The 14362-nt window shown below is 40.6% G+C and overlaps 1 protein-coding gene across 39 annotated transcripts in view; it reads left to right on the plus strand.

Annotated features, from left to right (window-relative positions):
- ST6GAL1 (ST6 beta-galactoside alpha-2,6-sialyltransferase 1) overlaps positions 1–14362 on the plus strand; it is a 156567-nt gene that overhangs the window by 100580 nt on the left and 41625 nt on the right. Inside the window, exon 1 of one of the 39 annotated variants that reach the window (XM_008981365.5) lies at positions 574–647. The exons of 37 other annotated variants lie outside the window; for them this stretch is intronic. The gene's annotated coding sequence lies outside the window, so the exon portion shown is untranslated. Of the gene's footprint in view, positions 1–573; positions 648–13579; positions 13702–14362 lie in introns of those variants that run through there. One more of the 39 variants, XM_008981362.5, reaches the window with a different exon arrangement.

Genomic DNA, 14362 nt, shown 5'->3' on the forward strand with positions numbered 1-14362 from the left:
TGTGCCGTCCTTGACTGGATCCTTTTTTGAACAGGTTAGTGTAAAAGACATTATTGAGAGAATTCGTAAAAATTTAAAAGCGAATTGGAGATTAGGTGATAATGGCATTGTGGTCATATTTAATTATTATATATATTCATATATTCTGTGGAAGAACCTGGTGTGTGTATATGTGTGTGTTTGTGTGTGTGTGTCTGTGTCTGTGTGCGTGTGTCTCATAGTATAGAGAATTTGAGGGTCTGCGTTCTCAATTCTTCCAGGGGTGGTTATTTCATTGTATGCAATGGAGGTCTTAGAACATGTAGACTTAACTTTTTGTTGGATTCCCAGTTGTAAAGAGCTGGTAGCAGGAAACTGGTATGAAGTCTGACATTTGCTTTAAGTTACTCCAGGCAGAAAAGGAAGCTGTGTGGTAAAGATTAGGCAGAGGTGAGACAGTTCTTCTTTCTGAGGAGGTGACAGGCCCATTTGCTGTTTTCTCTGACTCTCTGTAGCACAGGGGTGGGGTGTAGTGTAGGGGTGTGGAGGAAAGAGTGGGTGGCTATGTAGCTGGGGAGGGGTGCAGTGTTTTACAGTTCTCTTTAGAGGCCCTTTCTGCGCTCTCCTCTGCTCAACGCTCATTTACCAAGTGGAGTGCAGACTGCATGGTAAGCATATGAGAAATGTCTGCTGGGGCTGGGCTCATAGTGGGGAGTGGGTATTATATAGAAGGGGAACTCATGGGACATGAAAGACCTACTTTTTGCCAGGTGCTTGTCAAATAGGAAGGCAAATATTTCTTTTTTTTGAGCCAGAGTCTTGCTCTGTCACCAGGCTGGAGTGCAGTGGCACGATCTTGGCTCACTGTAACCTCCAGGAAGGCAAATTTTTCTACAAGTATATGTCTGTCTGTCTGTGCGTGGGGTGCAATGTTGCAGACAGTGGCAAATGGCTCATGATTTCCCTTTGCCATGGCTGTGTCAGTCTGGAGTTCAGAGCTCTCCTAATCAGTTCTGAGCTGTTGGCTCTGGTCAGGGACTGCTGCCTGACCTCATGGTGGGGACAACACCCCCCGCAATGTTCTGTTCTCCAGACTTTTAGAAAACCTCTGGGGAAATTTACTCAGGGAAATGTTCTGAGGACTTCATTATCTTCTCCATCAGTGCTGCCTGGCTGGAAAAAGATGTAATCTCCGGTAAGAGACCCTTGGCAGGAGTGAAAGCCCCTTTATCTTCAGGGCTTTGCTCTGGGCAGGATCTCGCCTCCCCACCATGAGCCCTGCAGGTGGGCCTGTCCATAAGTAAACATTTGCAGGCGGTCACAGCCTGGAAGACACTGCACGCCTCTCATGGCTTCCTTCCTTTCACTCTCTCAGACTGACGAGCTACAAGTCAGTTTCTTGTTGCATATCACGCTTCCGACCTTTGCTGTGCTTTTGAGTAAAATAGTGACTTGTCAGAAATGTTTTGACAAAACGATTAATGCTTTGACTTATGTTGACTCTCACTTGATAGAGCTCAGTGGGTAGGAGCTGGGGTGTTGGAGCCAGACAGCCTGAGCAAGCTCCTCTGGGGACTCTGTGAAGCGTATGGTGATAACAGTCCTGGCCTTGGGCACTATTGTTGCTGTAGGAAGTAAATGAGCTTCACCAAATTACAGGACCTTTACTGCCTGTCAATTACTTAGCACGTAGTAAAAGCTCAGTAATTACTAACTAAACTAAAGTGATAAAAATCTGTCATTAAATTGTCAGATAGCCCTCCAGAGGTAATCTTTTAAGTACTGTTATCCTTCACAGATGAAGACACAAGTTTCACAGAAATGGACTAACTGGCCTAACATAACTTACAGTATAAAAGCCAGGGTTTCCATCTAGGTTTTTGAGAATAGAGCCTGAGTGAGCAGTTTCTCCAAAGCCAGCGCTTCTCAAATTATTGGTGGTGAAGAACCAAAAATTTTTTCCCACTTTCTGTCACACCAGTAGTTTTGTAAAATACAATAAAAATGCATTCTGGAAGAATGAAATGAGGAAAAAGGACATTTGAAATAAAAGCTGCATTTTAAAAAGTATTGATTTAGCAGGCATACTATTACTCTTTAAAATTACTGTAAGACTTGCTTACACTCCATTTCTGTACTTTCTCATCTTGTATCTTGAAAAGCTTTCTCAGCCTAGCACTTCTCCCCAGAGCTCACTTTCAGTAGCACTGTCCTCAGCTACCTGTTTCTCATCACCTGCCTGAGAATCAGTTACCTGGGGTGCTTATTAAATGCAGATTTCTGACCTCCCCTCAATGTTCCCTCACCCCCCCTCCATTCTGAATGGGAGGGATTGAGACAGAATTCAGGAGTCCACATTTTGACACATGATTTTAATACTTTGGATGTGCTCTCTGTCTGAGAATCACTGTGTTCCACACTGTTGCCTCCCCTCTAGAGATAATAGATAAGAGGGTACATAGTGAAGTGAGTGCCATGTTTCATTCCAGCCCCCCTTCTTGTTGCCTCTTCTTTTCTCAAAGTGTTTCAAAGGCTTCCTTTCTGTAGAAGCTCACTGAGAGAACCTACTTTCCACACGCAGTGCACTTCAACAAACAGGTATTGAGTGCAGACTGTGGGCTGGGTAGGTGGAGAGCAGACCACAAGATGCTTGCAAGCAGCTGAGAGTGTGTGTAGGTAGAACAAGGGCAGCCCTAGGGCATTTCTGTGCATAAAGGTGGGGCAGAAGACGAGGAGCCAGCAATGAGACCAGTAAGGCATTACCGGTAAGGTGGGGGAAAACCAGGAGAAATGTAGTGTTTGGAAGCTAGGTGAAGAGTATGCATCAGGGAGGAGGAGGTGACGGACTGCTGATGGGTTGGGTAAGATGAAGACTGAGCACTGACCATTTGGTTAGCAACCTGGAGGTCATAGAGATCCTTGTGACTCTGACAAGATCAGGTTCATGAAGATAGGGGAGGCCTGGTTGGAGTGGGTTCAAGTGAGAGTGGAAAGATAGCCATGGCAAACAAGACTACGGACAGTCTTTCAAGGAGTTTACTGTAAAGGAAACAGAAACAAGGCATTTTAAGGAAGATAAATGAGGTCAAGAGGTTTAGGGTCAGGGCAGTGAAATGGAGTTTATTTAGAACTCATGCGATGAATGGCTCCATATGTGACTTTTCTAAAGTCATCTATTTTTTTAGTTAATTTCTTGAGTAAAACAGAAACAATTATCAGTCGTAACTTTTTTCTTCAAGCTCTTTAAAACTCTTCCCGCTCCCAAACAATATCATTGTCTAAGAAGAAGGGAGTTTGAAAATCAGTTTCGTTACATAGCTTAATTTGAATACCTATAAAAAAATGACATTGTGGTTTTTCGTATTTGCTGAATCTATATTTTGGCTGGAGGATTTTAAAGTAGATTTTTAAAGTATATTTCATCTCTTACTACTTTACATGGACTTAAAAAATATAACCACAATACTTTTATATATCTAACAAAATTAACAATAATTTCTTAATATCATATAATAATCTATGTTCAAATATCCCTATTGGTCCCCAAGGTTTTTTTGAAACCAAGATTCAGGCAAGATCTACATATTACATATTATTATATCTGTGAAGCTTTTTTTTTTTTTTATTCCCATTTACTTGTTAATGAAACCAGTTCAGTCGTCCCATAGGAAGTCCTGCCTCTGGATTTGTCTGATGATTTTCCTATGCTGTTATTTAACTTGTTCTTCTTTCTTCTGTGTTTCCTACAAACTGGAATTTGTGTGAAGGCTTGATAATATGCAGATTAAATGTTTTGGACAAGAAGTTTTCATAGGTGGTTAGCCAGGGGTGGTGGTGCGTGCCTGTGATCCCAGCTACTCAGGAGGCTGAGCGGAAGAATCGCTTAAACCTGGGAGGTGGAGGTTGCGGAGAGGAGATTGCACCACTGCACTCCAGCCTGGGTGACAAAGCGAGACCTTGTCTCTTAAAAAAAAAAAAAGAATTAGGTGGTGCAGTGTGCCTCATATCACATCACATCAGAAGGCACACACTGTGTAGGTGTCTCCTGTTAACGATGCTAAGACTGATCAGGGTCAGGTGGTGGCTGCTTGACTCATAAGACGTGTTTTGTTTTTGCTTTTTAAGATAGGAGAACACTAGCGTGTCTATATGCTGATGGGAGTAATCTTTTAGAGAGGGATACTTAATGGTTAAAAAAAAAGAGAGGTTTTCTAGAACAACTTTCTTAAGTAAACAGTAATGTGTAGGATCTAGTGGACAAGTGTTGGTTATTGCAAGTGTTGGACACAGTCAGTTCATCTATAGTAACGAGGCATATGGGCATATATGCAGATAAAGTGGGCTGTGTTAGGGGCTGTGAGGAAGTTCTAATCTGGCAGCTTTGTTTTCTCCAGGAATAAGTAGCAAATTCATCACAGGAGAGTGAGAGTGAAAGGAGGAAGTCAAATAGTGGGTATACGCCGCTATTCACTATATGAATAGACTGGAAAAGTAGCCTACGATTTCTGAGAAGCATTAAGGTCCTCCTGGCAGTTAGAGATCATGCACTTGAAGTGAAATCAGTAAGCATTGTTGTGCAGTTTTTTCTCTAGCCATGCTCAGTTGCATGTTTGCCAGCTGGATTTAACCAGGATTGGGTTTTAGCCAATCATGTGTGACAAGAGGGGGCAGGGGACTCCTTTTAATGATTTTGAGCATGGAATTTAAGCTGTGTGAGAAGGGAAGTAAGAATATGAGGAAAGTGAGGAATAGTGACAGGTGGCAGAATTAGCCACAGACGCTTGTTGGAGTTGGGGTACTAGTTGGAACAAGCTGCATGGACAGGAGTGGTAACTGGAGATGGGATGCCTGAACTCAAGATTATGGAAGGTATTTTTGGGAAATAAGGAGATCAGAGATATGACTCTGGGAGTGAGTGGCTATGGTCGCAATCACTGGGTAGAGGAGGTCAAAGAACTGTGAGGCCAGAGAACTAGAATATCCTATAGGTGGATATTAATATCACTTGGAGTTATGACAGAAACAGTGTTGGAGCTAAAATATTTAGGCAATGAAGCACAGTATTTTGGGTGGGGGAGAAGATGACTGCAACCAGGTAAGTGGGGTCATAGGTAGTGTTGTCCCGTGAGGATGAAATGCGTTGATGATGCACATGAAGCTCTTCACTTTGAGCCTGACAAATAGCATGTGCTCAACAAGTGTTAGAGGTTCTCCATCTGAGTGTATGTGACTCCAGTGCATACAGCTTAAAACACTGGGTTTGTTACTTATTTGTTTTTGAGACGGAGTCTTGCTTTGTTGCTCAGGCTGGAGTGCAGTAATGTAATCTCGGCTCACTGCAACCTCTGCCTCCTGGGTTCAGTACCTCAGCCTCCCTAGTAGCTGGGATTACAAGTGTGTGCCATCACACCCAGCTAATTTTTGTATTTTTAGGAGAGATGGGGTTTCACCATGTTGGCCAGGCTGGTCTTAAACTCCTGACCTCAAGTGATCTGCCTGCCTTGGCCTCCCAAAGTGATGGGATTACAGGTGTGAGCCACCACGCCCAGCTGCAGCACTGGATTTATTTTTACAGGGAAGTTGATTTTTCCTTAATTTTAAGATATTTCTAAGAGGCAAGCTGCTCACACAGTCATGTGTGGTCTGGGGTGGTAGTCAATTCTCTGTCATTTAGTGTATCCAACAGACAAAATGAACATTTGCAATGATGGTGTTGTAAAGGAGATTCTAGCTGGGTAAGTGGGAGGGGTGATCCTAGCAATTGAAGGCAGTGGGCAGTGAGGAGGGATGGTGTCAGGAGCCAGCTTCATTCTTGCATTCAAACATGACTGAGCATTTCGTAGTTATGGTCCAAGAGCTCTCAATCTGGTTGGGACAGATTTGCAAACAGATAAATGTCACGAAGTTTGATGAGGGGAAGAATGGGCACCATGGAGTCATGCTGATCTCTGTGGGGCCAAGGAAGGCTTGAGAGTCAAGGAGCACTTGAGCTGGTGCTGGATGCTGAGTGGGCAGGGCCCCATGGGAACAGGATAGGAAAGGACACTATGCTGAAGAACGTCTTGTGGAGAGCTGCAAAGACATGAAAGAGTCTCTGACATTTAAAGTGCCATACCACTTAATCTGGGTAAATTACTTACCTTCCCTGTCTCAGTCTCTGTTTGTAAAAATGGGGGTAGTGATGGTATCCACAGAGGAAGGGATGGTGACTACTGTAATCCCTTTGAGTGGATTATCTTTTTTTTGAGATGGAGTCTCGCTCTGTTGCCCAGGCTGGAGTGCAGTGGTACAATCTCAGCTCACTGCAACCTCCACCTCCTGGGTTCAAATGATTCTCCCACATCAGCCTCCTGAGTAGCTGGGATTACGGGCACACGCCACCATGCCCAGGTAATTTTGTATTTTTAGTAGAGATGGGGTTTCACCGTGCTGGCCAGGCTGGTTGAAAACTCCTGACCTCAAGTGATCTATCTGCCTTGGCCTCCCAAAGTGCAGGGATTACAGGTACATGCTACCTCACCTGGCCGAGTGGATTATCTTACCTGATTCTGTAAGTCACACTATGAGTTAGGACTTATTATTATTATTATTTCCATTTTACAGGTAAAGATGCCTTAACTCTTGAATCTTAAGGGGTTGAGTAACTTGCTCCAGGTCATGTACCTGGTGAAAGGCAGTTTGGGTTCTTGTCTTAATCAGTCTGATTCCAAAGCTTGTATTATTTATTCCTAAGCTATAGTCTGCGTGGCACATAGCTAGTGCCAAGTAAATGGTAGCTGTTATTGCCAGGATTGCTAAAGTTTCTCACCCAGAAAGTTGAGGGTTCTTTATCACTTCTACAGAGGGTTGAAGATCAGTAGTGCTGCTATCTCATCATCAGCAGGGACTATTTGTGGAAAGTCCTCATCACCTATGATAAATCTAGATAGCTGTACCACTTTTGTTTCAATTGGTTGATTTTTGGAAATTAAAAGTAGAGAGTGATTTTTATTTTCTTCGAGAGCAAGGTTTTCTGAACAGATGCAGCTGACGTGAGGGAGGAAGAGCTGGGCTTGATGCAGTCTTCTGATGTCTGTGGGCTGTATCAAACAAAAAGTTTTCTACCCTGGCTGCCAGCTGGAGGACGGCAGCAAACCAGCATTCACAGGCAAGACGTGTCATCCAAAAGTCTGCTGACTGCCCACAGTGTTTTCTATAGGGGGCTAAGAAAGAGCCTCTTCCATGAGTGATGCCAGAAGTAAGAGCTGTCAACCCTTCACCCATTTATTTATTCAACAAATACATATTGAGTGCTTGTTACATGCCAGACACTCATATAGTGTCTAGAGATACTCACTGGAAATAATAGAGAAGAAGGTTGAAAAGATTCCTATTTATGAAGCTTATATTTATAGTGGAAGGAAACAGACTGATTAAATACTAAATGAATGCCTGCATAATCATAAACCCTCATGCCACAAAGGAAATTCATGCCATAAAAATGTCAGAGGGATAAGTATCAGGGAAATTTTCTGGCTCTTCCCAGGATGCTGCCCAGAAACCTGTTCTTTGAGTTGATGAGGAGAGCCCCAAATGTTTTGACAAAGGACAGAGTGGCACCTTTCATTTTTTTCCCCTGGTAGTCATACCTAGGGCTTGCCTGCCTGCCTACCTACTGGTCATGAAGAGCTGGGGTTCTCCCAACATGAACTCCTAGCCTTCAACAGAGGATTTTCTCTTGGTTCATGGGGTGAAGTCAAGTATGTCCATATGGCTTCCTCTTAGTTCTGTTAATGCTAGATCTCCTAGGACAGGCCTTGAAGATAGGTTAATATTGTGCATCAAGTTGATACACAAGGTTGAAGTGTATTTTTAGCATTGCCCCCAATAGTTTTGCCTTAATTATTCAAGTAACACAATAAAAATAATAAAGAAAGTTGGTTGGGTGTGGGGGCTCATGCCTGTAATCCCAGCACTTTGGGAGGCCAAGATGGGTGGATCACCTGAGATCAGGAGTTCAAGACCAGCCTGGCCAACGTGGTGAAATCTTGTCTCTACTAAAAATACCCAAAATTAGTTGGGTGTGGTGGTGGGTGCCTATAATCCCAGCTACTCAGGAGGCTGAGGCAGGAGAATCACTTGAACCTGTGGGGCAGAGGTTGCAGTGAGCCGAGATTGCACCGCTTCACTCCAGTCTGGGCAACAGAGTGAGACTCCATTTCAAAAACAAAGAAAAAAATAATACAGGAAGTCAAACTGATAAGAATTAATCTCTCATCAGTTTTCCTGTCAATGGTATTCAAGTCTCAACCATTTGCATTTTTTCTAGACAGCTGGGCATCATATCTTTTAGTCACAATCTGAGTACACAGATAACATTTCTATTTGCTTTTGTCATTATAAGATTTCAAATATTTTCTTCCCTATGACTGTATAAATTCATACACAATTATATAAATTCTTTCAGGTGGCTATACTATACTTTTCTTATTTCCTTATTGCTGGATGCTTAGTCGTTAACAGATTTTCACCATGATAAATAAGTTTGACATCAAAAACTTTTATTTTGGGCATTGTTAAGAGGAAAGCTTATAGTGCTTAACACCTACTTTAAAAAGTTAGAAAGATATCTAATTAGAACCTAAAGGAACTGGAAAAACAATTACCCCAAAGCTAGTAGAAAAAGGAAAAAATAACTAAAATCAGAGCAGAACTGAACAAAATTGAGACTCAAAAATCCGTGCAAAAAATCAACGAAACCAAAAGTTTGTTCTTTGAAAGGATAAACGAGTTCAGTAAACCAGTAACTGGATTAACAAAGAAGAAAATAGAGAAGTTACAGATAATCACAATCAGAAATGACAGATATGACATTACAATTGATCCACAGAAATACGAAAGATCTTTAGAGACTATTATTAGTACCTCTGTTCACACAAACTAGAAAATCTAGAAGAAATGGACAAATTCCTGGAAACACCCAGTCTTTCAAGATTGAATCAGGAAGAAATTGAAACCTGAATGGACCAATCTTTTTTATTACTGACTCAGTTTCAGAACTTGAAACTGAGTCAGTAATAAAAAAGTTAGCATTCAAAGAAAGCCCTCGACCAGAGAGATTCACAGCCAGATTCTACCAGACATATAAAAAAGAGCTGGTACCAGTTCTACTGAAACTATTCCAAAAAAGTGAGGCAGACAGATCCCTCTCTAACTCATTCTATGAAGCCAGCATTACTGTGATACCAACACCTGCAAAGACATAATAAAAAAAGAAAACCACAGGCCAATATCTCTGATGAAAATAGATGCAAAAATCCTCAACAAAATACTAGCAAACTGAAGCCAGCACATCAAAAAGTTATTTCATTGTGATCAAGTAGGCTTCATTCCTGGGATGGAAAGTTGATTCTACATACACAAACTAATAAACGTGATTCACCCATAAACAGAATTAAAAACAAAAGCCATATCATCATCTCAATAGATGCAAAAAAAGATTTTGATAAAATTAAAAATCACTTCAGTATAAAAGCCTTCAAGAAACTAGGCATCAAAGGCACATACTTCAAAATAATAAGAATCGTCTATGACAAATCCACAGCCAACATTATACTAAATGGATAAAAACCGGAAGCATTCTCCTTGAGAACTGAGACAAGACAAGGACCCATTCTCACTGCTTCTTTTGAGCATAGTATTGGAAGTGCTATCCAGAGTAGTCAAACAAAAGAAAGAAATAAAAGGCATCCAAATAGGAAAAGAAGTCAAACTGTCTCTCTTTGCTGACAATATGATGCTATACCTAGAAAACTATAAAGACACTGCCAAAAGGCTTCTGGAATTAATAAACAATTTCAGCAAAGTTTCAGGATACAAAACCAGTGTATAAATATTCATGGTATTTCTATACACCAGTAATTTCCCAGCTGAGAGTCAAATCAACAACACAATCCCATTTATGATAGTTGCAACAGTTTTTTAAATACCTAGGAATACATCTCATCAAAGTGAAATATCTCTCTAAGGAGAACGACAAAACCCTACTGAAAGAAGTCACGGATGATGCAAACTAATGGAAAAATATTTCGTGTTCATGGATTGAAAGAATCAATATCATTAAAATAGCCACACTGCCTAAAGCAATCTGTAGATTCAACACTGTTCCTTTGAAGCTGCCAATGTCATTTTTCAAAGAACTAGAAAAAAAAACTATTCTACAATTCATGTGCAACCGAAAAAGACCTCAAACAGTGAAATAAATCCTAAGCAAAAAGAACAAACTCAGAGGTATCCCTAAGTCAGGTATACCTAACTTAGAATCGTACTGTAGGGCTGCAGTAAGCAAAACAACAAGGTACCAGTACAAAAAGAGACACATAGACTAATGGAACCGAACAGAGAATCTAGAAATAAAGCCACATACCTTTAGTCATCTGATCTTTAACAAAGTCAACAAAAATAAGCAATGGGGAAAGAACTCCCAATTCAATAAATGGTGCTGGAATAACTGGGTAGCCATATGCAGAAGAATGAAACTAAATCCCTTCCTTATACCATATACAAAAATTAACTTACAATCAATTAAAGATTTAAATGTGAGATCTCAAACTATAAGAATCCTAGAAGAAAACCTAGGAAACACCATTCTGGACATCAGCCTTGGGAAAGAATTTATGACTAAGTCCTTAAAAACAGCTACAACAGAAACAAAAATTGACAAGTGGAACCTAATTAAACTAAAGAGCTTTTGTGCAGCAAAAGAAACTATCAATAGAGTAAACAGACAGCTTACAGAATGGAAGAAAATATTTGCAAGCTATGCATCCAACAAAGGTCTAATATCCAGAATCTATAAGAAGCTTAAGCAATTGAAAAAGGAAAAAACAAATAACAACATTGAAAATGAGTAAAAGACATGAACAGACAGTTCTCAAAAGATACATATAAGCTGCCAACAAAGGAAAAATGCCCAGCATCACTAATCATCAGAGGAATGCAAATCAAAAGCACAGTGAGATACCATCTCACATCAGTCAGAATGGCTATTATCAAGTCAAAAAAACAACAGATGCTGGGGTGGCTGCAGAGAAAACTTATACATGGTTGTTGGGAATGTAAATTAGTTTAACCACCATGAAAAGCAGTTTGGAGATTTCTCAGAAAACTTAAAAACAGAAGTACCATTCAACTCAGCAATCTCATTACTGGGTATATACCCAAAAGGAAGTAAATGTTTGTACCAAAAAGAGACATGCACTTGTGTGTTTATTGCAGCGCTATTCACAATAGCAAAGAATGGAATCAACCTAGGTGCCCATCAGTGGTGGATTGGATAAAGAAAATGTGGTGTATATACACCATGAATACTACACAGCCATGAAAAAGAACAAATCCTTGCCCTTTGCAGCAACACAGATGCAGCTGGAAGCCATTATCCTAAGCAAATTAATAATGCAGGAACAGAAAACCAAATGCCATATGTTCTCATTTACAAATGGGAGCAAAACAATGGATACTGATAGACATAAAGATGGCAATAATAAATACTGGGGACTTCAAGATGGGGGAGAGAGGGGAAAGAGTTGAAAAACAAACTATTCAGTACTTGGGTGGCAGGATCAGTCATACCACAAGCCTCAGCATTGTGCAGTATACCCAGTTAACAAGCCTGCATACGTACCCCCTGAATCTAACATAAAATCTAACATTATTTTTTAAATAACCCTTTTCTTCTTTGTGTGCATATTGCTTTATAGAACTCATATTCTTTATCTCATCAATCCTCTTTCAATTGTCATCACAACTGTGTAAGGTAGAGGATCATTTTCCATGTGGGAAAACTGAAATATATAGTCTTTTTCTTCTTTTGAATTATTGATTTATTCGCTCTTATTTCTTAGAAGTACAGTAGCGTGATCCATAGTCATGAGCTGTTAATTCTATGGCCTGAATACATTCTAGAAAAGTTAAATTAATTTATATGCTCCTTTGAATGTATATCAATTTAATTATAATCTGTCCAGCAATGAGTGTCATCATGTAGAAAACTGCCGACCAATGTAAATTCTGTGAACTAGTATCTGAATATTCTAGTTGCCTCTCTTTGGTTTTTCTCGAGATTAACCATAACTTTATATGCTTGTTAATTGTGCTTTTTATTTGATTATTTGTCTGTTCATGTTGATTGCCTCTTTATTTCGGGAGGCTTTTACTGTATTAATTCTTTGTATATTTTGACTTTTTCTTTTCATTGGAGTTACAGTATTTTTCATTGTATAGATGTCGAAATTTTTTTGCAACTGAATGTATTAAACTTTTCCTTTGCTATTTTTCTACATTGCATCAAAAGAAGAAAAAACTAAGTATATAATTATATTTTTAGCTGTTTGTTGGTTTGTTTAGAGACAGGGCCTCACTCTGTCACCTAGGCTGGTGTGCAGCAACAATGAACTCCTGGGCTCAGATGATCCTCCCTCGTCAGCCTCCTGAGTAGCTGGGACTACAGGCATGCATACCTGGCTCATTCTTAGCTTTTTAAAATTACCTTTTTATACTTTCATATGTATATTGTAAAGGCAAAGAATAATGGGATGTACATTTTAGAAATTTTGGAATATATGTAAAATTATAGAAAATGAAAACATCTATTATTCTTACCATTCTGGGTATACTTTTTTCTAGTACATTTTAACATTTTTGTTTGTTTGTTTGTTGTTTTTGTTTTTGAGACAGAGTCTCACTCTGTCGCCCAGGCTAGAGTGCAGTGGCATGCTCATGGCAACTTCCACCTCCCCAGGGTTCAAGCAATTCTCCTGCCTCAGCCTCCTGAGTAGCTGGGATTACAGGCACCTGCCACCATGCCCGCTACTTTTTTTTATTTTTTTTGAGATGGAGTTTCGCTCTTGTTACCCAGGCTGGAGTACAATGGCGCGATCTTGGCTCACCACAACCTCCGCCTCCTGGGTTCAGGCAATTCTCCTGCCTCAGCCTCCTGAGTAGCTGGGATTACAGGCACGTGCCACCATGCCCAGCTATTTTTTGTGTGTGTGTTTTTAGTAGAGACAAGGTTTCACCATCTTGGCCAGGCTGGTCTTGGACTCCTGACCTCGTGATCCACCCACCTTGACCTCCCAAAGTGCTGGTATTATAGATGTGAGCCACTGCGCCCGGCCTTTCACATTTTTTTAAACTTTTTTTTTTTTCTGAATTTGGATAGTATTTACAGTTTTATAACTTACCTTTTCAGTTAAAATTATACTGATTGAACTTTCACATATTATTAAATATTCTTTGAAAATAAATACTTTTTAAAAAATCTGTCTGAAGTTTATTTCAGGATGGACCTAATTGCTCCCGGTTTATCTCCAAGCCAGCGATTAAACAATCTGGTCTTCCTAGGTTGGTTCATGGTGGCTGCATTAGCTTTCTAGCACATTGCACTTTTAATAGGCTCTTCTTTCTCTTTTTTTTCCTGAGTCCGGGAGGCTTCCTGGGTTGAGACCCAGCCTAGGTTTGCAGAAGCACCTTTCCATCTTGTTAATGTTTAGCCCTGCCCCTGCCGGAAAACAGCTGTCACCTCTTCTCTCGCTCTTATTTTTTGCCTTTGCTGATGATTTTTGATAATCCTGAGCAAAACGGGCCTTGGCCTCCAGACCCAATAAATCTTCCCTTGCATGGAGAAGAGTACTAATTTCTGAGGACCTGGAGGGCCTGTAGCTCCTGGGGGATTTGCCAGAAGAGGTAAGGAATGCACAGAGGCATGGGCTAGCAAAGGGGTCCATTCTTGAGTCAAAACTGGTGTGGCAGATGTGCTGGCAAGGAATCTTGGGATCTCAGTATCTGGCTACAGCTTTGCTGTTTTCTTTTTGCATATATATTTTTGGTCCTCTTTAACTGCTGATTCAGTTTGGGTTTGGTTGGGGGGGAGGTATAGATAAATGGCTTGTCCATTTCTATAAACCGTAAGATTTAAGTTATTCTGTATTTCAGTCAACCATTTTGAGTACTTACTATATGCCGAGAATGCAACTGGTACGGAGTATGTCGTGATGAGTGGGTCAGGACAGCATTTCCTTACTCTGAGCATTCATTTCTGCCGGTTCAGTGTTGGCCAGCTCTTTGTAGGTGATAATGTAGGTTGTTGTGTTCTTCTTCTAGAAGCGTCAGGATGACTGTAAAGATTCTCTGATACGATTGCATCAGTTCAATAATCTTTTATTCAGTATTCACTCTAGTCCAGGTACTGTGCTGGGTACCAGGGTTTCAGAAATGATGTCAGGAGGTGTTTCCCTTTAGCAGCAAAGTCAGGCATGAAAAGCAAGCATTACAAAGCACTGGTTGGCAGCAGTGGAGAGCAGGGATAGTGTGGAAGGGGAGGTGGCCTCCACTCACCTTCAGAAGC

The sequence above is a fragment of the Callithrix jacchus genome, chromosome 15, assembly GCF_049354715.1.
Source record: "Callithrix jacchus isolate 240 chromosome 15, calJac240_pri, whole genome shotgun sequence".
In the NCBI taxonomy this organism is placed as follows: Eukaryota; Metazoa; Chordata; class Mammalia; order Primates; family Cebidae; genus Callithrix; species Callithrix jacchus.